The sequence below is a fragment of the Vicugna pacos genome, unplaced genomic scaffold, assembly GCF_048564905.1.
Source record: "Vicugna pacos unplaced genomic scaffold, VicPac4 scaffold_19, whole genome shotgun sequence".
NCBI classification, from domain to species: domain Eukaryota; kingdom Metazoa; phylum Chordata; class Mammalia; order Artiodactyla; family Camelidae; genus Vicugna; species Vicugna pacos.
The window spans coordinates 38,013,594-38,037,941 of NW_027328740.1; the positions used below are offsets into that span (position 1 = coordinate 38,013,594).

Below are 24,348 nucleotides of genomic sequence, written 5' to 3' on the forward strand. Positions count from 1 at the left end.
CATTCTCATCTTTCATAGAAGAGCACATGATTCTCAATAGCCTAGCAAAACTTTTGCAGTGTTCTTGTATCTATAATGTCTCTAAGTGCTATTGAAACCAAGCCTATATAAAAATACATTGTTTGGATTTCTTTGTGCTTTCCTAAATAGTAATGTTGCCCCTTGAATCGCCAACATTGACCAGTATGTGCCATTATTAGGAAAGGGCACCACATGAACAATGGAAACCCATGGTTGTGGTTGTTAATGATTCTAAGAATTATTTCATTTTTTTTCTTAGTGTTGGAAGCACCAAGAGAAAAGTGTTGACCTGCCTCCTTCATGACTTTTGGCTGCTAATTTATATTTTCTGTGTATTTTTCTTATTTGGGTATTTCAAGCTGATACCTAAATATGGCAACTCTGTCTTGTAGTTAGATTTAGTATATTTCTAAAATTATCTTTATTTTGATACACTTCCCATAGTATGTAATTCAATTCTGTTAACTATTTGAAAGTCTGCAATGGAGGTATGTACACATTGTCAGACTTGGAATCTTCGAAAACATCCTTCCACAATTGATATAGAGAAAAATATCTAAACAAGGATCAAGTGTCTGTGAGTTATGTCTAAATTGTGTTAATTTATCTATGCCAAACTGGCAGAGTACCAGTGCAAACTTCGCTCACTCTCTCCCATATATACAGCAAGATAAACATCCACTCTCCCGGCCCTTGGCTCAGGATCCCTGCTGAATAATGGCCAAACATCTCTTACTTCAAAAGTCAGAAAGAATTCTCACATAACCTGGAAAGAGTAGAAGGCAAAGTAGAGAATGGAAATCAGTACAGGTCCTGACCTTTGGTGAAGGAACAGTAAAGGGGAAACTGTGTTTTACTGGGATGCACACTCTAAAGTGGACAGGTCATTTAAGATGGAAGACGATGCGCAGAGGGTTAAAAGAGTGCATAGTGGACGTTTGATTGACATAACTGAAAGCAATAATCACAAAATTTCTCTGCAATTGATTCCCAGACCAAGACTGCATCTGCCAGTTTTGAGCTAGGAGTGCCTGTGGAATCTGTGTGTTAGGGGTGTGGCTGATGTCACAAATTTATTCCCAGGGGTTTGGAGATTGTTTTGGGCTGTGGTTGGTACTATCTAGAGAACAGATCTGCCTGGGTCCTCTCTTAATATTAAATCTGCTGGCATATGTGTTGTGGATTAGCTTAGTAACCCAGGGACTTTGTCACAGTCTTTTCACATCCACAGTATAATTGCTCATTTTCTCCATAAAGGAGAAATGGTCTCAATCAGAGCCATCTTTATCTGGTTTCTAGAATCCAGGGCAATTTAGTGTTGAAATAAGATTTTATAGCCAAAAGATCTGCAACTTTCATAGGCAGGATTGAAATTTCTTATTGTCCAAAGCAGAGGTTTTTGAAATGCTCCATGCTTGCCTTTGAGTTCCCATGCCTTATTGACAAAAGTTCTTGGAGCAGAGATCTGATGAAAAATAGGAGAATTTGAAGCCTTTCCATCAACCTTGCCTACCACATGCTAATGAAACTATAGTTGTGGTGCTGACCCAGTACTACACTAAGGACACAATTGTGGCACTGCAGGATTGTTTCAGCAGGTTCTAATGCGTGACATCATTAGATTTGTTTCCACTTTTATTTTTGTTTGCAGAGAACCTGAGGGAACCCACTATAAAATTTTGACTTTTCCGTGGCAACAGTGAGGACGAATGCACTTTCATGAGTGTGTATTGGAACAATTCCCTCTCCACATATCCAGCCTGCAGCCCAGAAACCATTTGGAAACCTCTATTCCAGCAAAAATTAGTAGTCCCAGCACTGTCAGAGCTATGATAAACATTTAACCAAAATGACACTCTGCTAACTTTACTAGAATAGGTTATATTCACCACAACAAAAACCGCAGTACCAATCATAGATATAACAGGCAACAGACACAGAAGGAATGCATGGCATCATTACATACCAAAAACAATCCTCACAGCATTAAAACTAAATGTGCACAGAAATGATTTCACTTACAAAAGCTGTTCAAGTCTATAATAGATAACTGATAATCCTTAACCCATAGCGATAGAGAGATATAATAAAGTTAAAAGAACTATTCCAAATTTTCAAAAAACAGGAGTCTCCTGAAAGAACATCCAATGTATTAGACCCCCAAAATTTAATAGAACATGACTTGAAAAGGGAGGACATAAAAACATTGAAGGAAATCTTGAGTCTATGAATACAAATGCAGGCTAGTATAAATGGAAAGAGAAACACTTTAGATGAGCCAAATATAATCAGAAAACTCAATGGTGAGAATAGCTAAGCTAAAGACAGTCCAAATCGGACTAGATAATGCACAGGAACAAATAAATGACTTAGAAAACAGGATAACCGCAATCACTCAGTCAGAACACGACATAGAAAAGCTAGTGAAAACCAATGCAAGCAATGCAAATGAAATCTGGGATAAGAGAAAACATACCAGTGTATGACTCATAGGGATCCCACATGGAAAAGAATAAAGACAAATGGTTTGAAAAGGTATTTGAAGAAATCAGACTGAAATTTTCTTAAACCAAATATAGAACCGGCTATCTCAACACAACAAGCACAGAGCGTCCAAGCATAACGAACCCCAGTAGGCCTACGACAATATATATTCTAATTTAAATGGCAAAAATTGATAATAAGGAAATGATTCTAATTGCACCAAAATAGAAACAAGTGTATTGCAAGAGAACTTTTTAATGTCTTCAGCTGATTTCTCAACAGATAGATTGGTATTTTTTTCTTCCCTCTTTCCTTTTGTGTTGATCTCTATTCCAAGAACTGATGAAAGGCAGATTCCTTCAGTCTAAACAAGATGAATGGGCAGATTCTAAAAGTGTTCAAGTTCTTGGAAGAGGTCATCAGAATCAACACATCTCAAGGGGCTTTTTCAGACAATACAATAGACCATGCACCAAGCCCTGTTTATCCTTTTCCCAGGAGTGGGCCAATATATTAAGACTTGCTGTTCCTTCACACTAAACCAGCCATGCAGGTATACCCTCAGTCTGCTACTGCAGGAGAATTAGATCCAGGTCCAATTTTACCAATACTGTAGGGAGAACCTGAGCCTGCTACTGCAGGAGACACAGCACTGTGTTCCATTTCACCAATCTTTCAAGGAGACCCTAAGCCTACTCCTGCAGGAGACTGAGAGCCGAATCACATTCCACCAGCTGCATAGGAAGACCATCATGCCTTCACTTGCAATGGATCCAGGAATGTGTCCAATTACACTAGCCTTGTAGGGAGACCTTGAGCCTGTTTCTGCAGGAGAAACAGATCTCTGTCATTTTCCACCATCCCTCCAGGAAGATGCAGGGCCTCCTCCTGCAGGAGACTCAGGAATTGGTCCAATTTCACCAGTCCTGCAGGAAGACTCTGAGCCAATTCCTGCAGGAGACCCAGGACTGGGTCCCATTCCATCAATCATGCACTAAGACCTTGAAGTGGGTCCAATTCCACTAGCCTTGCTGGGTGACCCACAAGCCTGATCCTGCAGGAAAATTAGAGATATGTCATATTCCAGAAGCCCTGCAGGAAGACTGAAAGCCTGCTTCTGCAGGAGACCCAGGAATAGGTCCAAATACGCCAGCCTTGCTGGGAGAGCACAAACCTTATCCTGCAGGTGATACACAGTGAGGTACAATTCCAACAGCCCTGCAGGGATATCCTGAGGCCACTTCGGCAGGAAACACATGACTGGGTCACATTCCAATACCCCAGAAGGGAGACCGTGAGCCTGCTACTCCAGGAAACCCAGAACTTAGTCCCATTCCACCAAACCTGCAGTCAAACACTAAGACTGTATCTGCAGAAAACACAGTGCGGGTCACATAACACCAGCCCTGTAGTGAGACTACAAACCTGCTCCTGGGGGAGACCAAGCCATTCACAGAGAATATGAGCCAGCTCCTGCAGAAGAACAAGAGTTGTGTGACATTCTACCAGCTCTGCAGGTAATCCATAGGCTTGCTCCTGCAGGAGACAGACATCCCAGTCCAATTCCATCAGCCTCTCCAGGGAGAACCCCAGCCTCCTCCTGCAGGAGAGCCAGAACTAGATCCCATTCCACCAACCCTGCATGGAAACACTGAGCTTGCTCCTGCAGCATACCCACAGCCAAGTCATATTCAACAAACCCTCCAGGGAGACACTGAGCCTGCAATTGTAAGAGACCCAGGACTGGGACCAATTCCAACAGCTCTCCAGGGAATCCCTCACCTGCTCCCATAGGAGACTAAGAGCCATCAGTTCTGGTGGGGTCCCTGAGCCTGCATCTGCAAAAGAACCACAGGGTGGAGTCACATTCCACCAGCCCTGCAAAGAGAACAGAACCTGCTACTGCAGGAGACACAGGACTAGGTCCCATCCCACCAACCTTGCAGGGATACCCTGAGCCTTGGACCAAGGAATGGGACAAATTCTGCTAACCTTCTAGGGAGACCATGAGCTTCTCCTGCAAGAGAACCAGAGATGGGTCATATTACAGTATTCTTCCAGGAAGACCCAAGGCCTGCTCCTGCAGGAGATGCAAGAACAGACCCAATTCCACCAACCTGAAGGCAGAGTCCAAATCTGTTCTGGCAGGTGACCTAGAGAAGGGGCCCATTCCACCAGCCCTGCAGGGAGACTCTGAGCCTACTACTACAGGAGACCCAGGAATGGGTCCCACTAAACCAACCCTGAAGGGAGACACAGAATCTACACTTGCAGGAACCACAGAGCCAGGACACATTTAATCAGCCCTGTAGTGATCCCTGAGCTGGGACCAATTACACTATCCTTGCAAGGAGACTCTGTGCCTACTCCTGAAGCAGAACCAGTGATGGGTCATGTTCCAACAGCCCTGCAGGAAGACCTGGAGCTGCTTCTGCAGAAGACTCAGGACAGGGTCTGATTCCACCATCCCAGCAGTGAGAAAACTAGCCTGCTCCTGCAAGTGACCAAGGTCTGAGTCATATTCAACTAGCCATGCAGGAAGGACATAAGCCTGCTGTTGCAGGAAACTCAGAACCATGTGCCATTCCAGCAACACTGCAAGGAGACTCTGAGCCTGCCCCTGCAGGAAACAGAAACCCAGTCACATTCCACAAGCCCTACAGGGATACCAGAGCCTGCACATGCAGGAGACCCAGGCCTGGGACCAATTCTACCAACCCTGTGGAAAGACCCTGAATCAGCTCTAGCATTAGACTAAGAGCCATGTCACATTCCACCAGCCCTACAGGTAATTTATCAGCCTGCAACCTACACCTTCAAAAGACCCAAGTATTGGACCAATTCCAATGGCACTGCAGGGAGACCATGAGCCATGTCCAATTCCACTAGCCCTTCAGGAAGGTCCCAAGCCTACTCCTGCAGGAGAACCTGAGATTCGTCATGTTGCAACATGAGCCTGCTCCTCCAGGAGACCCAGGACTATGTCCCATCCACCAGCCCTGCAGGGAAACCCTGAGTCTGTCCCTTCAGGAGAACCACAACTGGGTCACATTTCACTAGCAATGCAGGGAGACTTAGAGCCTACACCTTCAAGACACCCAAGAATTGCAACAACTCCAGCAGCACTGCAGGGACACCATTAGCCAGGTCCAATTCCACTAGCCCTGCATGTAGACCCCGAGCATGCTCCTGTAGGAGACCCAGCACTGGGTCTCATTCCACAAGGCTTGCAGGGAGAAACTCTTCCTGTTTCTGCAAGAGACCAACAGCTGAGTCACATTTCACCAGCCCTGAAGGGAGACCCCAGTACTGCACCTGCAAAGGACCTAAGACTGGAACAAAATCGACTAGCCCTGTAGGGGGACCCTGAGCCTGCTTCTGAAAGAGAATCAGAGATGGGTCATATTCCAATAACCCAGCAGGGACAGTCCAAGCCTGCTCCTGCAGGAGTTATAGAGCAGGGTGAAATTGCAAAACCTTGCAGGGACACCCTGAATCTGCTGCTGCAGGAGAAAAATGATGGGGTCTCATTCCACAAGCCTTACAAGGATACCCTGAGCCTGGTCTTGCATGAGATCCTGAGATGGCTCCTTCAGGAGACCCAGGACTGTGTCCCATTCTAACAACCCTGCTGGGGAACCCGAGCCTGCACCTGCAATACACACAGGACCGTGTCACATCCCACCAGCTCTGCAGACTGTAGGACTAGCCCTACAGGTGACCTAGAGCCAGGTTACATTACCAGTCCTGCAGGGAGACCCTGAGCCTGATTTTGTAGCTCCTCCTGCACCAACACACATACTTCTATGAGGCCCAGAGCCAATTCAGGCATCACCACCCCTACAGGCTGAGATGTCTCTGCAACCACCAACACTGTCATCTAATTCTAAGAATCAACCCACTCCCAGACCCGAACTTTACGTCCCTTCTCCTGGCATCATTTTTGTTTCTTTTTTCTGTCATTTCCTTGTTTTCTTTCATGTCATTTAGAGTACCATCTATTTTTATGTTTTAAGCTTACCATAATAAAATTTAGATGTTTTTTCCATTTTAAATTGTGCAATTCAGGAGCAGTAAGTGCATTCACAATGCTGTGTAACCATCGTCACTGTCTAGTTTCAGACTGTTTCTTTCCTCAAAATAAAACCCCGTATCTAAAGCACACATTCTCTTTTCTCCCTCCCCCAACCCCTGACAAACTCTAATCCTCTTTCTCTCTGTGTGTCTTTCCCTACACTGGATGTTCCCTATCAATGAAATCATACAAAAGATGGCTGTTTGTGTCTGCTCTCATATTTTAACAAGGGATTGGTGTTTTTTTTTCACTTGAAGTAGCATTTTGGTTATTTCAAAGGGAAATACAGGTGGATTAAAGATGAGATGTACAAAATGAATATTTTTAGTAACTATGTGCATAATCTCGAGATAGGCACTGCTATTCTTTGTGTGAAACCAGAGCCAGGAGGGAGATGCTTAGCTCTTCCTGTGGCAAAACATAACCTAACAAAATAAAAAATAATAATAATAATCAAAATCCATGAAAGACAAACCACAACAGGGAAATATCATTTTTCATAACCTAAAGTCAGAGAAAGGTTTCACATCCCTGTGGTCCAAAAATATCTTGAAACACTGTGTTCTAAACAGAAACAGAACAAACACATGCAATTCCAACAAGAGGCAATGCAGGTGGCCAGTGTATATTAGAGATGCTCGACCTCGCAAGTGAGAATGCAAGATGTTCACACTTCGGAGACAGCATTGGTCAATATCACACTGGCAGGCCTTTAGCCTGGTGACAACCAGCTCTAGTGACAACATGAGGAGACAGAGGCCACAGTAGATCCCCTGGAGGGAAGAGTGAGCAGACTATCCTCTCTGGGAGAACAGTATGCAGGATGCATCACAGATCCACAAGTGCACCACTTTTCGAGCAGTGCTAATGCTTACCGTTGATCATACTAAAATTCTTGCACAATTTTTCAAAGATGTCTTTTCAAGGATGTTCATCACAGTCCTGTTTAAACTACTAGGGAAATGGAAGCAACACTAATGTTCATGGAGAGGGGGTAGGATTCATCAGTTCTGGTTCAGATGGAGGAATGATTGTTGTGCAGCTGGAAAAATGAGTGCTAGGTCTTTACCTGATGTCAAGGAAGCCCTCAGTTTGGATGCCTGTTAATCCATCATCTACATCCAAGATGCCATCTCTATGACCACATATGTGTCAAATCATCATAGATGTAAATGAATCTTGTGGTGTGTGAGAGACAGAGGCAGAGAGAATGAGAGAGATAGAGACTGAGAGATGGTCACCAAACCATTAATGACGGTCACTTCTGGGAGTGGGATTTGCAAATCTCTGCACTTTTCCTTTAGGCAACATTTCAAGCGTTTATAATGTATCTATGTTGCTTTACTAATTCTAAGGTATTAAAAGCATATGTTACTTGAGATTCATTCATATTTCACCTATAGAATAAAGTTTATTATTTTTATTTTAAAATATTTGTTACAAGTACAATCAGCATTTATGAGAGTAAAATGATAAATTCTAAAGAATTAAGAATCAGATAAAGAACAAAACCTTTTGGTGACTCAGACACAGGCCAGCTATTTGGCAGTAAATGGCAGGGTGGGACAGGTTTCTCCAGAAGGTTGTGTATGTTCTGAATCAGCATCCAATAGAGGCAAGGAAAAATTACAAGACATGTACGCTGAAAACTACAACAGCTTGTTAAGAGTAATTAAGAAAGACCTAGCCCTATTTTAAAATTTGAAGGAGCCAAAATGGCAGAGTAGACAGACTCACAGCTTGACCTCTCCCACAAATACGCAAAGAATTACATCTACAAAAACATTGAATTGCACAGAAACCTCCTGAACTCTGGTAGAGTGTCTCTTATTTTGAAATACAGGAAGATTCTCACAAAATATGGCAAGGAGTAAAAAGAGAAAAGAAAAATTCAGTGCAGAACTGATCCTGCAGGGAAAGAGTAGCATAGGAAGAAAGGCACACTCACACTGGGACACAACCTCTCTAGCTGGGAGATCAGCTAGGAAAGAAGCAGAGCTTCCAAGGTTTGGAGGAGACAGTGGCAACTGCATGGCAGGCAGACCTGGGGAAAACTGACACAGAGGGTCCCTGTGATGACCAGCCCTAGACATGAGCTAGCAGGGATGAGCCAGAACTGGCTACTGGAGTCAGTGAAGAGCCCAGGCAGAGGGCTGGGTCACACTGCAGAGAGGCAGCCTCAGGAAACTAGAGGGCAGTGTGAGCTCTGGCTGTGTGTGTGTGTGTGGAACAGAACAGACTGAAACTCTCATAAAAAAGCACCAATGTTGGTATAATGGGGGAGGAATGAAACACAGCTGTGCCAAAGTCACTTTCTCCACTTGGCTCCATTGTTGGTGTGTTCTCATGAGAAGAGAAATGGGGCTTGGTGATAGCCAACACTGCTGCACAAAGGCAGAGCTGAATGTTGACTCCATACCCTGTGCCATTGCAACTTCACAGGCAGGACTGAGATTTGTTTACAGCCCCAGGCAGAGAGGGTGGATTTGCTGTATCTGGTCACTTTGTGGATCCACACCTCTGAGACTTACAAGCAGTGAGTGGAGTTCTGACTCAAGAAGGGTGGCCAGTGAGGGTATTTACAACAGGGTGGTGTATGGTTCCATATGTGGGTGCGGGATTGGGGTTTGAGGTGAACCTGTAGTGGACCACAAATTCATGTGTGTGACTGCACACTTGCTAAGGCAGGTCCAAGGGACTGACACTGCTGGATCTGCACTGATGTTTCCTGGGGCTCAGAACCTGAGGGGCACCAGAGTAGGTGGCTGACATTCCCATAGCTAAGGCAGGGATAAAGCCAACATCAACAAATAGTACTTTGTAAGTCTGCATAACAAGTGACAGGCAACACCACAGAGAGAACTCCCCAGTGAACATCTTCTGCCTATTCTTCTTCACAACTGAATTGCTCCAACCCTGCCTACTACATATCACAGCTCAGAAACGGGTCTAAAAGAAATACATAGAGCCAGAGAAATATAAGTAAAATAAAGAAGCCGAGGAACCACTTTCAATTAAAAGAACAAGAGAAATCCCCTGAAAGAACAATCAGTAAAATAGACTTTGATAGTCTACTAGATTTCAAAAAGGAAATGATCAACTCACTGAAAGAACTAAAAGAGACTATCAATAGAGACAGAAAACTTTAAAAAGAAAATTTAAACTATAAAGAAGAGCTAGTTAAAAATAGAAAATTCAACTACAGGCAATCAAAAGAAGACTAGATAATGCAGAGGAATGAATAAATGACTTAGGAGACAAGATAAAAGAAATAACCCAAAAAGAACAGCAGACAGAAAAGTCAATAAAAACCAATTAAAGCAAGATAATATAAAGTGTGCCAGCCTATGCATAATGGTGAGTCCCAGAAGGAGAAGAAAGAGAAAGTGGGATTGAAAAGATAGTTAAAGAAATCATGACTGAAAACTTTCCAAACCTTAAGAAGGAAAGAATTATCCAAGTACAGGAGGCACAGAGGGTCCCAAACAAGGAGAAACCAAACAGACCTACACCAAGACATACTATAGTTAAAATGGTTAAAGTAAAATAAAATATTCTAAAGGCAGTGAGAGAAAAACAAAGTGTTTGTTACAAGGGAGTCCCATAAGCATTCAGCTGATTTCACTACCTAAAATCTTCTGGCCAGAAGGGAGTGGCAAGATGTATTCAAAGTCCTGAATAAGAAAAAGGCTGCAAACTAGGATATTCTATCTAGAAAGACTATCCTTTAGAACAGAAAGAGAGAAAGATTTTCACAGACAAGCAAAAACTAAAAGAATTCAGCAGTACTAAATCTATGCTAAAAAACAATTTGAAAGCTCTAATCTAAATAAAAAATAAACAGGAAGCTATAGAAATTAAGAAACCATAATTGGAAATGCGATAAATACAGTGAGTTGCAAGGGAAAACATGAGGATATAAATAAGTCAGTAAGTCAATAAAGAAAACAAGAAGGCAAACAAGAAAGAGAGAATAGCAAAATCATGAAAGGTGGAAGAGGAGAGCAAGAGAATATATATTTTTTTCTCTTTTTTTTCCTTTTTTCTCTTTGTCTTCTTTCTTTTTAGGATGCACTTGAGCCCACATGACTATCAACTAAAACCAAACAGATGAAGTAAGGGGTTACCATACTTGAATGACAAAGTAACCACAAATCAGAAGTATATATTAGAGTCATAAAACCCAAAAAGAAACCAAGCTAATAGAAAAGGAATTTATCAAACCACAAAAATAAAAATAATTAAAAGAAAGAAACAAATAATTACCAAAATCAACTGGAAAACAAATTTCAAAATGGCAATAAACCCACATCTATAAAATAGCTACTATAAATGTCAATGGACTAAATGTTCCAATCAAAAGAAAAAGAGTGAAGGAGGAGGAAAGATGGTGGAATAAAAAGGATGCTCAGAGCTCACCCTCTCCCACAAATTCACCAAGAGTGACATCAACAGACACACCCACCACCCAGAACACCTGCTGAACTTTGACAGAATATTGACTTCTTCAAAAGATAAAATTTTCCACAAATCTGGTGGGAGAACAGGAGAAAAGAAGAAAAAGGAAAATAGTTCTGGACCATTCCAATGGGGAGGGAGCTGCAAAGGAGGAATAGCATTAATACACTGGGTCTCTCCAACTCCATTGGCCAGTTCAGCAGGATGGAGATGGAACCTCACAGGCTCAGATCTGTATAGAATAGACTTTGACTGACAGAAATAAGTTAATGGGGCACAAAGGGTCCCAACGATCCCCAGCCCTAGATGCGAACCAGCAGGTGTGGGATGGGACAGGCTGTCTGAGTTGAGCAGAGGACTTGGGCTGACTCTACAGAGGAAAACTTGGGGGACTGCAATGTTCTGTGTGCCATGGCTGGGAGAGTATACAGAATAGCCTGGGTCCCCCATAAAATACAAAAAAAAAAAAGGCAGAAAACACTGCTGGTGTGCCCTGGGAGGAAGGGTAGCCATAGCCTTTGTGTCCGCAGACCCACAGTGCCATTATTGGAGACTTCTTGGGAGAAGAGAGTCAAGGCTCAGCCATAGCCACTATATTTTCTGGTGCATGGTTCCCAGGTAGAGGAGGGGTCAAAACCCAAATCCCTACCTAGGGGCTCCACAATCTCATAGGTGGGAATGAGATTTGTTTACAGTCCCAAGAAGAAGGGACCATTACACACCGATGCCTCTCTGAGTTGGCTCTTCTAAGACAAATGCACAAGAAGCAGTGTTCTGGAACAGAGCAGGGGTGAGGGCTAGTGCAGCTGTTTCCTCTGAGTCCACCTACAAAGCATGGACCTAATGCGGCAGGGGAGCTACCTGCCAACTACCTTGCACAAGTGTGGTCCTGGGACCAGGCATCTGGTGGGGGGTGCAGACCACCCATTTACTGATGCTGGGACACAGACCAGGGGCACGACTAGACGGCCTCTGGAACCAGCAAGTGGAGTTTTCACAGCAGGATATGGGCAGGAGTGTGACAACCACAGGAAAAAAAGGAGCTCCTGCTCAATAGCCAGGGCAGATTCAGGCCACCAGAACACCAGCCACACCACCAACAAAGGGGATAACAGGCAAAAGGCGTGGAAGGAAGACTTGGCAACCACCCATAGTTAAAAATAACCTTATGACAAAATTATTAAGAGTGTATATTCTTGCAGAAAGGCCAAGATAGTGGAGTAGAAGGATGCTTGTATCTTATCCTCTCCAATAAATTCACCAAGACTGACATTCACAGACACACCCATCCACTCAGGACATCTGCTGAGCTTTGATAAAACATTGCCATCTTCAAAAGACAAAATGTGCCACCAATCTGGTAGGAGAAAAGGCAAAAAGAAGGAAGAAAATGCAAAATGGCTTGGGGTTGGTCCTTTGAAGAGGGAGCAGCAAAGGAGGGATAGTGCTGGTTGACTGGGTCTCCCTCTTTCCAACGGAGAGGTCAGCAGGATGGACAGGGAACCTCTGAGGCCCAGATGTGTACAGAACCACCCTTGACTGACAGAATTAAGTTAAATGGGCACAAAGTGTGACAACAACCCCCAAACCTAGAAGTGAATCAGGGATGGGAAGGGACAGGCTGCTGGATCCAGGCAGACTCTGGATGACTGTACATAGGTAACCCTGGGGGACTGCAGTGTGCTGTGGACATCTGCTTGGATTGTATACAGGTCAGAACAGCCTGGGCCTCCCATAAAATAAGAAAAAAAATAAAGCAAAGCAATATTGCTGGCTTGCCTGAGGGAAGGGGTGTTTCGTCCTTTGTTTCTGCTGACTCATGGCAACATAACTGGTGATTTCTCAGAATAAGAGAGATGAGGCTCAGCCACAGCCATCATACCCACCCAGGCAGACATGGGGTTGAAACCTGAATATGTACCTGGCAGTTCTGCAACCTCATAGGTGGGACTGAGACTTGTTTACATCCCCAGACATATAGGAAGTTTCTGTCCTGGTGCCTCTACGAACTCACACCTCTAAGACAAATGAACAAGGAGCAAAATTCTGGCAAAGAGCAGGGACTAGGGCTGGTGTGGCCATTTGCCTCAAGCCCACCCACAGAGTGTGGAACAGATGTGGAGTGGGGAGTTGCACTGAATATGGGAGCAACCAACCCAACTATTGTGGAGGACTGCTGCACCTGGACACGGCATTGGGAAGGGGCACAACCAGCCCACCTACCATGCAGCAGTGCAGCACCAAGATGCAGCACTGGGAGGAGATGTGACATGTCTACCTACAGGCACTGGGAGCAGCACAGACCAAGGGTGTGACCAGAGGGTCTCTGTAAACAACGAGCTGAGTTCATGAAGCAAGGCAAGGGCAGGAGCTGTGACAACCACAAAACAAAGAGGAGTCCCCATTCAATAGCCAGGGTAGGCTCTGGTTAACAGGTTAATGGCCACATCATTAACCAAAGGGATAACAGACAAAAGGCACAGAAGTAAGACTTGGTAACCACACATATTTAAGAAGGACCTCTTGATAAAATTACTAAGGGCACACAGTCTCCACGGGAACATACTCTTTTCTTTTTCTGTTCCATTTTCTTTTACTTTTTAAATGTTACTTCTTAAATAATTTTTATATTTCTATTTTTAATCCCTTTTAAAATTTTCTTTTAAAATACATTTATTATTATCTTTCAATTTGTCTAATTTCATTTTTATCCTTGTTTTTTCCTTCTGTTGTGATTATACTCTGTTGTCAAATATTTTTTCTTCCTTTAATATTTTAAAAATTCATCCCAACTCAATTGTTATCTTGTTTCAATATGTTCTTCTGTTATTGATTATACTGCTTTTAAAACTAATTTCTTTGTGCTTAGTTTTATTTCTGCATCCATTTTATATAAATAAGTAAACTCTTAAAAGACCACAGTAGATAACTGATACTCCATAAGCCATAGTGCCAGAGAGATATAAGCAAGATAAAAAAGCAGAGCAACCTGTCTCAATTAAAAGAACAAGATAAACCCCCTGAAAGAACAATCAATGAAATAGACATTGATAGTCTACTAGATGATTTCAAAAAAGGAGTGATCAAAGTACTGAAGAAACTAAAAGAGATTGTGTATAGAGACAGAGAATATGTCAAATAACGAAATTGAAACTCTAAAGAGGAGCCAGTGAAAATTGGAAAACTCATTTGCTGAGATGAGAGTTGAGGTAAAGGATGTAAAATGTAGGCTGGATAATTGAGAGGAATGAATATGTGACTTAGAAGACAGGACAACAAAACAGCTGAGAGACAACAAATAAAAACCAATGAAAGCAATATAAGGGACCTATGGAATAACATAAAGCATGCCAACCTACTCATAATGGGGGTCTCAGAAGGAGAAGAAAGAACAAAGGAGATTGAAAAGATATTTGAAGGAATCATGACTGAAAACTTCCCAAACCTAAAGAAGGAATCAGATATCCAAGTACCGGAAACACAGAGCGTCCCAAACAAGGAGGACCCAAACAGACCCACACCAAGACATATTACAATCAGGATGACCAGGGTTGAGAATGGGAAATGATTCTAAAGGCAGCAAGAGAAAAACAAAGAATGAGATACAAGGGAACCCCCATAAGACTTTCAGCTGATTTCTCTACAAAAACAGTAAAGGCCAGAAGGGAGAAGCAAGGTATATTCAAAGTCCTGAATGAAAAAATGATGCAGCCTAGGATACTTTATCCAGCAAGGGTATCCTTTAGAATAGAAGGAGAGATAAAGAACTTCACAGACAAGCAAAAACTAAAAGAAGTTAGCAACACTAAACCTATGCTAAAGGAAATATTGAAAGACCTACTCTAAATAGAAAAGAAGCAGGATGCTACAAAAAGGAGAAAACCATAATTGGAAAGGTGATTGCTACAATGAATTACAACAGAATAAACATGAAATCATAAAAGAGGGCATCTAAATCATTAAGGGTGGGAGAGGCGAGCAAGAAAATATACAGGTTTCTCTCTCTCTCTCTTTCTCTCTGTCTCTCTCTCTTTTTTGTTCTTGGTAGGATGGGTTTGAGCTTATATTACTATCTGTTTAAAACAAACAGATATAGTAATGGGTTAATATATGTACAAAGTAGGTTAACCACAAGCCAAAAAGTTACAATAGAGTCACAAAACTAAAAAGACACCAAGATAATAAAAAGGAAAATTATCAAACCACAAAAAGAAAAAGTAAGGAACAAAGAGGAAATACAAAATGAACTGCAAAACAAAGTTCAAAGTGTAATAAACACATTTCTATCAATAATTAATATAAATGTCAGTGGACTAAATGCTTTAATCAAAGGACATAGAGTGCAGAGTGGATAATAAAGCAAGTATCTACAATACGCTGTATAGAAGAGACCCACGTTAGGGAGAAGGACACACATAGATTGAAAGTGAGAGGATTGAAAAAGATATTCCACACAAATGGAAATGACCAGAAAGCAGGAATATCAACAGTGATTTCAAATAAAATAGACTTTAAAACAAAGATTATAAAGAAAGATTAAGAAGGACATTTTATAATGATTACAGGAGTCATAGATGAAGATATATCACTCATTAACATATATGAACACAACATAGGAGCACCTAAATACATAACAGATAACAAGAAAATACTAACAGATAAAAAGGGAAAATTTGATCGGAACACAATCACAGTAGAAGACTTTAACAATCCATTAACATCACTGGACAGATATTCCATACATAAAATTAATAAGACAACATAGAAATTAAATGATACAATAGAACAATTTGTCTTGGGTAATATTTTCAGAACATTATATTTCCCTAAAATAGAACATACATTCTTCTCAAGTGCACATACCACATTTTCTAGGATAGATAATATACTTTGTCACAAAAGAAGTATTAACAATTTGAAGAAGATAGAAAATATTTGAAGCAACTTTTTCTGACCACAATACCATGAAACTAGAAATGAACTACAGAAAAATAAAGGAGAAATAAATGACAGTATGGAGGTTAAACAACATACTACTTTAAAAAAAAAATGGGTGGATGATGAAATCAAAGAAGAAATAAAAAACACATTCAGATAAATGATGATGAAAACACAACCATACAGAACCTATGGGATCCAGAAAAGGCAGTGTTTAGAGGGAAGTTTATAGCGAGAGAATCAGGTCTACCTCAAAAACGAGGAACAACTGCAATAAACAATCAAACTTACCACCTAAAAGAATTAGAAAAAGAAGAGCAAAAATAACAAAAGTAAGCAGAAGGAAGGAAATAATAAAGATCAGGGAGGAAATAAATAAAATAGAGATATAAGAAACATTTGAAAAAAATCAAGCCAAGAGATGGTTTCTTGAAAGAGTAAACACAATTGACAAAATTATGTTCTATGCTGGAAATTGACACAACAATGCAAACTGACTATAACTCAATAAAATAAAAATTAAAAAAAATAAATATATTAACAAAAGAAAAAAGAAAAGGTAGTTTCTACTCACCAGACTGGAGGAGGGGACTGCAACCCATGCGGGGTCACACCCCATGGGAAAGCCTGGGGTCAGGATCGGAGGAGCAGGGTGCTGTGGACATGATCTGTCACAGGGTTTCTGCAGGAGGGGAGTGTGAGGCATGTGAGCAGGCTGAGGACTGGCCATTTGAGTAAGTTCATGGGCTCTGTGGTGGAGGGGCTCCCCCAAGTTTCTGGACTTGACTCTGGGTGAGTTGGGCAGGTGGACAGTGGCTCAGTGTGAGTCCAAGTCCAGTGGAGGAGGTAGTGAGTTAGATCTAGAAGGACTCCTTCTGGGGTGGGAGGGCCCACAAGGGAGGCAGGAGGCCAAGTCCAGGTGACTGAGAACAGGGTGTGTCCTGCACAGGGCTGCAGGGCAGATGAAAGCATCCAGTCTACAGAAGGTGGAAACACGGTCCATACAAGGGCTCAGCTCAGATGTCACCTCCTCAGAGGAGCCTTCTCTGCCTGCACAGTCTACAGGGACAGCCTCCTCCAAGCACATCTCCCCAGCAGACACCTGCTCCATTTCCTGCATAGCATTCAGGACACGGGCCCCTGCTCCGTACCCAGCCATGGTTCCGCTGCCCTGAGGAAAAGCCCTCACAGGAGCCATAAAGCCCTACACGACCTGGGCCCCACCTCTCTGTCTCCTCTGGCACCACTGTCTCCACCTGGCCCTCTTCTCCTCCACTCCTGCACTCCTGACTTCCCCCAGCCTTATGTGCTCTCCAGAGCACAGGTCCCTCCTAACATGCTGTGTGTGCTCACTGTGTCTAATCCACTGCATGCCTCCCACCCAGGTCAGTAACCAGCACACAGTAGGGCTCAGTAAGTAGAGTATGAATGACTCTTACCATGACTGCTGGGAAGGCTTTTGTCTGTGGCCTACAGTGATCACACACCCGTCACACAATCTCTGAGGTCCTACTGTGTTGGGTGGGTTCCAGATACCGGGCACAGCAGGTATTGAAGCAGTCAGGTCTCCATCCTCATGCAGCAGACAGCCTGGTGGGGGACACAGAGAAAATTAAGTAAAATATATACAATGTCCGGAGGTGATATGTTCCATGGAGAAAAATAAGGTCAGGGAGGACATTTGAGCAGATTCCTGGAGGTGTTTAAGAAGCAGGGGGAGAGAGAGCCTGGCTGAAAGAGCAGCCATCCCAAAGGCCCTAAGGGCAAAGTGGGATGTATGTGGAGGGTCTTAGTTATCCGTGTGAGTTCTTAGTCCTGCCTTGAGTATGTATGTTGCTTTCATTTGTAAACCTTGATTTCACCTTAATAGCAAATTAACCTGCAACATCAGTCTGCATAATTTAGTCAACTCTGTTTCAGGTGTTGTGGGCACAATGGCAGGCTAATTACTTGGGTTGTTAAAGAATTACCAGCGTCTGAGAAGGGTTTAGGAAAGTTCAATAGGGACACTGCTATAGGCAACATCAGGCCACACAGGCAAGAGGTGCCTACACGAGAGCCAATGTTGAGTGTGTGGGGTCTGTTATTGGGGGGGTGCTGTGCACACAAGGAGGAGGGGGCTGCATGATCAATTCATGCACAGGTACCTGGTTGGTTGTGAGATCTGTCAGGGGCTTCTCTGAACAAAAGGCTTTACCAATTTAATAAAGGAAGGATGTGAGTTCTCTCTTCCTGGGGCAATGAGGTTTCATAGGGTAAACACACAGCAAGAGAAGATGTTTTATAGCTTGTGGAAATGCAGGTGTGCAAAGGGTCCTGCAGTGGGGAGTGGGAGGTAAGGGGCCACTGGGCTCTAGGCACACAGAGAGCCCATGGGTGAGGGTGTATGACTCTGAAGAGTGCCTGCTGGCTTCACACCAGGGACTTTATGTGGAAAGAGGAGAATCTAGGTTATCGGCACGTGTCTACTCAGTGACCTCCCTAAGCCTAACTCTGTCAGGCACCAGGTGGCTATGAAATGAACATGAAGGTCCCCACCCTGAGGACCCCAATGAATGAACATCTTGATATCCTCAAGCCCCTTCCCCTGCACCACCGCCCCACCACATCTGGGTCTCAGGCTTTGACCCTGACATCAGTGGCATCTTCGTTCCCTACATCCAGCTCCTCTGGACATCTCTGTGATGAGCTGTTCCATGTCAGCAAGCCCCAAACTGAGCTCTGCCTTTACCCCATGTTTGCTTCCTTCCTGTGAAGCCCCTCGTGAAGGAGCCACCACTAGCAGGATCCTACAGCTCTGAGGCTCTGCCTTCCCCACCCCTCCGATGTCTCCCAGCCCATGATCCCCTATGGAGGTCCCTATTATCCTCTCCCTCCCACTTCATTCTTGGGATGCACACCAAATCCCTCTTCACAATCTCCCACAAGACAGGTCCAGGTCCACTTGGGGACACTGAGATGACACAGGCGGATGTTGCTGGGAATGAAGAGCAGGATACTTTAGCAGAGGAGAGGAAAGGGCTCTAAATCCACCAGAACACACGCTAAAGTGGTGGCAAGACACCCATAAAGGGTGAGGCAGGCATCACACTGCAGCCCCGCCCTCTGCTCCCCCAGGGTGCCCTGTGTTTCCTGCTTTGGCCTAGGGGACTCCCCCCCTCACTCTCTGTTAGAGGGGTGCCCATCCATTCATTCACACCCTCATTAACCATGTACATGGGTCCTGCTCAATGCCAGGCCTCAGCTAGATGACAGCTCATCCTTGGGGACACAGCTCAGATCTTACCTCCTCCATGAAGCAGTTCTGGATTCCCACCCCCCCTGAAGCTCCTCTGGCCTCAATTGAGACCACTAGGGCTGTGACCACACTCTGATTACATCCCAAGTCTGTGATCTCTGTGAAAGCCCTGGGCCCAATGTAGAAAGAGACTCAGAAAAATGGGGCCAAAACGGGCTAAGAAAAATGTTACTAGTTCTCTATTACAGAGAAGGGCACTGAGCAGAGAGAGGGCAGTGTCCAACCAAAGCCACAGAGGAGGGTCTCAGTGAGCCCTCCCATGGCCCTGTTACTAGTTCTCTGTTACAGATGAGGACACTGAGCCACAGAGAGGGAGCAGAGCCTTGGCCCCACGACCTGTGTCCTTTATGACTAGCTCCATGCTGCCAGCAGGGGTGTGGGCCTGGAATGGACGTTGAAAGCAGCCTGACCCCCAGGCCCCCTTCATACACAAAGTCAGTCTCAGGAACACCCCTCAAGACCTACCCTATACCCCTGGGATTGGGACCTGATTGCTGTTCCTGGAAGCTGTCTGGGTTTCCCTGTGAATTGCCCCAGGAGGTGCTTGGGACAGCCACAGGGCCCCTGAGGCTTCCTGTCCCCAGCTGAGCAGCTCTGGTCCCCTTGACTGTCCCTGGCCCAGGCCTGATTACACAACGTTTTGGCCGGGTAGCCAGCTGTGGAGATGAGGAAATGGGGGCAACATGCAGATACACGCAGAGGTTCAGGTATTCACTCAACAATCACTGATTCAGGCTTTGCAGTGTGGCTGGCCTGGGCCCAGGCCTGGGTGTCCAGTAGTGAATACAGTCAACCCCTTGAGCCTTCTGGGAAAGCAGTCCTCAGAGAAACGGGCCCTCAGTGCAACCACCCTGCTCCCCATGAACAATCACACTGAGATGAGGCTGCGGCCATGGGTCCCAGTGGAGGATGAAGGGAGGAGGAAAACCCAGAATGGGCACTTACCATGAGCCTGGACACTGGAACCAGATGACCTGGGCTCTGTAATCTGGGGTGGTCACCTCAGCTGTTCTCTCTGTGCCTCAGTTACTTCTGCAGAAATGGGTGATAATGCCTGTCCCTGCCCCACAGATTTTCATGAGGAGTCAGTAAGCTTCTCTAAGGTGTGTAGGACAGTGCCTGGCTATGGGTCAGGATCCTGCTCACCTCACAAGAGTCTGTCCCACTTTAAAGATGATAAAGTCAAATCTAAGGGGGTTATGAGACCAGCCTGGGCTAGCCCCCTTCTCATGGTCTGCTGTCCATGTCTCCTGCTTTTACATCATACCTCTGCCCCCATATCCACCCAGCAAAGTAGGTGCTGAGAATCTGAGCAAATCAGAGTATGAATGGAGGCACACCCTCTCCCCATCTTGGGCACCTGGTGTGGTGGGCAGGTTGGGGATATCGGGCTCCTCCAGACTGTCCAGGAGGCCCAGCATGTCGGTCACCTCATTTCCACTCAACACGGAGTAGGTGTGTGGCCAAGGGCCAGAGGGCGCTGGAGTAACCCAGGGTGGGTGGATGCTAGGTAGGTGTGGGAGGCACAGAGTGGCCCCTGGAAGACAGTGTCCAGGCAGCCAAGGTGCAATGAATGAGGGTCCCCAAAAGGGGCAGAGGACAGAGTCCAGCCTGGACACCACCCCCTGCTGGACCCTGATCTGGGGTGAGAATTGGGACAAGCCAGGGCCCCTCTGGGACTCTACATCCAGCAAAGAGGTGAGGAAAAGTTAAGGAGACCGTGCTCCCTGTGTGAGGGCGCTGCTTCCAGGATCCTGGAGGTTCCATAGACCCTTGTGAAGTGGCTGCTGTTTGCAGCCCCATGTGGGCAGAAGAACTGAGGCAGGGAGGACAGAGTGACTCAGGACAGAGCTAGGATTCATCCAGGAGTGTGTGCTGAGCCTCTTGCTAAGAGCAGCCTCTGGGCATCATGGACTCAGGAAGTGTCTTGTCGTCCCTCTTAAGGCTCCTGGCATGTTAGGCAGGAAAGGTCCCAGTGCCCATACCTGGGCCTCTCTGGGTGATTCTGACATGCGGGATCATGATGGTCCTGAGAAAGGAGAGAGAATGTGGGCTGGGCGTCAGGTCTGCATCAGACCCTAATGATGCCCCTAATGTTGTGTGACTTGGAAACTCCCTGACCTCTCTGTGCCTGGCTTTCCAGCCCTGACTCAGAGGACTGCTGTGATTGGCACACAGTAGGACCTCAATCAGAGGAAAAAGCCAGCCCTTCCCCAGGAACCTCTCCTCTTACATTCCCAAAGCTAAGCCCATGTTCCACACATCACCAGAGCTGAAACTTGACAAACAGAGCAAGTGAAATCCAGCAACTCCTCCCTCCTGCCTGAGGCCCTTCCCTCCTCAGTGACAGTGGCTCTGAGCAGGTCTCTGCATCCCAGAAGTCTGAACTGAGCCTTGTGACCTGGAGGAGTCCCTGTTCCACACAAACTCCAGGTCCTTCCAACAAGACACAAGATCACCTGGTCAGTGTCTTAGCTACAAGGTCCTCCCTTTGCAAATTGCCCCATCACATCCGGGCTAGTTGGTGTGAGTTCCAGAGCACATGACCATCCAAATGATGACTTCAGGGAAACATCCCTGCCCACACTGCACTCTTCAGAGCCCACCTTCTAAACTAAGGGGTAGTGACCCACGGTTGTGCACACTTTTATCAGAACACAGCCCTCACCCACCCACCATTGGAAACACGTGAGAAGCAGAGATTCCCAAGTGCCTGGACCCCTGTCATCCAGAAAGCAGAGGGTAGGATAACAGACAGAAGGGGAGAAAGTACTTTCAGACTATATATCTGATAAGGGGTTAACACCCAAAACATATAAAAAACTCTTACAATTCAACAGCAAAAAACAAGCAATCTGATTTAAAAAGTGGGCAGAGGAACTGAATAGACATTTTTCCAAAGAAGGCACACAGATGTCTATCAGATACATGAAAAGGTGCTCAACATCACTCACCATCAGGGAAATGCAAATCAAAACCACAATGAGATACCCCCTCTCACCTGTCAGGGTGGGTGTCATCAAAATACAAGAGATAACAAGTGATGGTGGTGGTGTGAAGTAAAGGGAAACTTGTGCAATGTTGGTGGGAATGTAAATTGGTGCTATCACTCGGGAAAAGAGTAAGAAGGCTCCCCCAAAATTTAAAATTAGAACTTCCATATGATCCAGCAAGTCCACTGCAGGAAATATATCCAAAGGAAATGAAATCACTATGTCAATGAGACAACTGCACCCTCATGTTCACTGTATCATTATTTACAATAACCAAGATATGTAAACAACCTAAGTGTCCATCAGCAGATGAATGGGTACAGAAAACGTGATGCATATATATGTATATAAAATGGAATCTTATTCAGACATTAAAAAAGTGAAATACTGCCATTTGTGACAACTTGGGTGGACCTTCAGGGTATTATGCTAAGTGAAATAAATAAGACAGAAAGACAAATACCTATGATCTCATTTATATGTGGAATCTACAAAATAAACCGAAACACATAGGAACAGAGATCAGGTTGGTGGTTGCCAGAGGTGAGTCAGGGGGTGATTGAAATTCGGGAAGATAATCAAAATGTACAAACTTCCAGTTAGAAGATAAACAAGTCCTGGGGACATAATGTACTGCAAGGTGACTGTAGTTAACAGCACTGCGTTGTGCATTTGTTAGTTAAGAGAGTACCTCTTAAAATTTCTCATCACAAGGAAAATAGTGTGTCACTATGGGTGATGACAGACGTCAAGTAAAGTTAATGAACTGATCATTTCACAATATGCACATGTAAGAAGTCATTATGCTGCACACCTAAAGCCAACAAAGTTATGTGAAAATTGTATCTCAGGAATACTTATGTCAGGAAGCGGGGGTGCGAGCCTGGACTACCTACTGCAGGAGCTGCCTTTGCCCTCCAACAGCAGAGGGTGGTAGTTGTGACAGAGACTCTAGGTCCCTCAAAGCCTAGAATGTTTACTGTCTGGACCTTCACAGGGAACGAGTGCAGACCCTGCCCTGGAAGACAGTGGTCATGGCAGCAACAAAGGCCTGCCTGTATGCAGGCTCAGCCCAGACAGCTCCTGTGCTCTGCTGTCACCGCATTTACTTCCCTCCACACCCTCAGAGGGAGAGGCTTCAAAGTTCTCATTTTACACGTGAGAAAACTGAGGCTGATTTGCTCTGAATTATTGACAAAGTGGTGGGGGAAGCTTTGAATTCCAGTGTTCTGATTTCAAAGCCACATCTCAGTCCTGATTTTTAGAAGTTGGAGGTCCAGGCACTGGGGACCCTCCACCTTCCTCACTTGTAGTCGTACTCCAGGGCTGCCACTCCCAAGGCGTCTGGGTGAACACATTTAATCCGCTTACTCTGCACCAGCTGAGCCCTTGGCTGCCAGTCTGTGGTCACTGCCTGAAACCAGCTGAGGTTTTACAAGTGAACCATCACCCCCTGCCAGCCCACCTGCCCTGCCATGTGGAGAAGACCCCTCCTAGCCTGGACATTCTAAACCCTTAGCTCGCACATTTGCACAACTGCATCAAAAGGACCCTTCTCCCTGTGTGGAGATATCGACAAGGGGAAGGGAGGGGAGTATGGGGTGGCCGCTTACTGTGAAGGTGACACATGACAGGGACATGTTCATGTCCATAATGGCACTCAATTTGAAGCTTAGAACATGGTCACAGCGAGGGGTAAAAGCTGAGAGGCTACAAGGCTGCCTAGAAAGGGGCTTGACTATTGAATTGTAAATGTGTAATTTAATTTAAAAATTAGCCCCCTGGGTGATAAGAATTTGCCCCTAAGGCCAGAATTGGCCACCTGACCCCTGGGAACCCCTCAATTCCAGGATGTAATCATCTGAGCATGGAGGGGGCTTAAATTGGAGTGCTGTCCTCTCAGTCATGGTGCACCTGCCCACGTGTGCACCCATGATCTGCAGTGCTCACACATCAAGGAGGTCCAGGTAATAAGGAAAGGATGACAGACTGTGACGTCACACGTGTGCCCCTGCAGGGGTGAATGTTGTATAGAGAAGAGCCCCCCACTCTCACCTCCAGGAGGGGTGATGGAGGGAACA

At 44.8% G+C, this 24,348-nt stretch overlaps 1 long non-coding RNA gene across 1 annotated transcript in view; it reads right to left on the bottom strand.

Moving 5' to 3' along the window:
- The window catches only part of LOC140693388 (uncharacterized), a 74,142-nt gene extending 53,713 nt beyond the window's left edge, over window positions 1-20,429 (bottom strand). The window contains exons 1-3 of the long non-coding RNA XR_012069124.1: window positions 20,220-20,429; window positions 17,416-17,566; window positions 16,551-16,658 (exon numbers count right to left, since the gene is read on the bottom strand). This is a non-coding gene — a long non-coding RNA (uncharacterized lncRNA). The remainder of the gene's footprint in view (window positions 1-16,550; window positions 16,659-17,415; window positions 17,567-20,219) is intronic.
- Between the last annotated feature and the right edge of the window lie 3,919 nt (window positions 20,430-24,348).